This window comes from Arachis ipaensis, chromosome B03 (genome assembly GCF_000816755.2).
Source record: "Arachis ipaensis cultivar K30076 chromosome B03, Araip1.1, whole genome shotgun sequence".
In the NCBI taxonomy this organism is placed as follows: domain Eukaryota; kingdom Viridiplantae; phylum Streptophyta; class Magnoliopsida; order Fabales; family Fabaceae; genus Arachis; species Arachis ipaensis.
Window position 1 is genome coordinate 135,595,984 of NC_029787.2, and position 1,078 is coordinate 135,597,061.

Below are 1,078 nucleotides of genomic sequence, written 5' to 3' on the forward strand. Positions count from 1 at the left end.
GTTAAAGGTTATAAATTGAAAATATTTTTATAAAAATTATACAAAATTTAATTAAATATTTTTATTTTTTTTTTTTGGTTTCCCACGGTATCCCCCAACCCGACAGGTCAAAGACTAATCCGTCGCGGTACTGAGCTCCATTTAAGGGTTTGCCGCTGGCCAATGGGTTGCTGCATGCACAAGGCGGGATTCGAACCCCCGACACTTACTTAAGCGGACTAGTGAGCTAACCACTAGACCAACCCAACTTGGTTATTAAATATTTTTATTAATAATACTTTTTTTGTTGTCAGGAAATGGGCTAGGAGAACCCAGCTCAAAGAACAAACACAACAATGGTACACTAAACAAGCTTTCCTCCCTCTCAAAACACACTAACTACTCCCTCACCTAATCTAATAAAGATCGTACGCATAAAACGGCCAAGGCAAAAACATCATGAATAAAGAAAATAGATGAAGGGCGATCAAACTGGAGCCACGCAAACCTGCTTCTCCATCCAATCCAACGCCGGTGAGAAAGATTGCTTTCCAACGGGAAAATAAAAATTTTAATATTTTTTTAGGTAAACCAACGGGCCGAAGCCCAACACAACAATCCAACAATCCGGACACATTACTCTTGCATGGGAGAAACTCGTGGCCACTTCTTTCTCTAATTTCCTAAAAAACTTCGTATGAGTCTATCTCAACTATGATCCTTCTCACTCCAATCTCCCAGGCCATCTTTATACCATAAAAAAATACCCCCATAATTCATCTTGATTTTTTTTTTTTTTTTAAGAAAAAGCTCAACACTCATAGTGGTGCAAAGAAAACTAGAATAATCATAAAAGACAAACAACTCTTATGTCATCTCCGACATAGCTATCGATCACATGAGTTATTTACTATACCACTCTGTAGCACATGAATACGATTAATCCACATACTCTATAACTCGTGTTGTTTTGCTCTGAAATATGACATTATTTCGTCATAGCCAAATAATCCATACTGAGAAGAACCCAACTAGGCAAAACTTGCGCTGCTCACTTCTCATCGGCATAGATCTCCAACTCTCAAAATGGTCTTTCAAA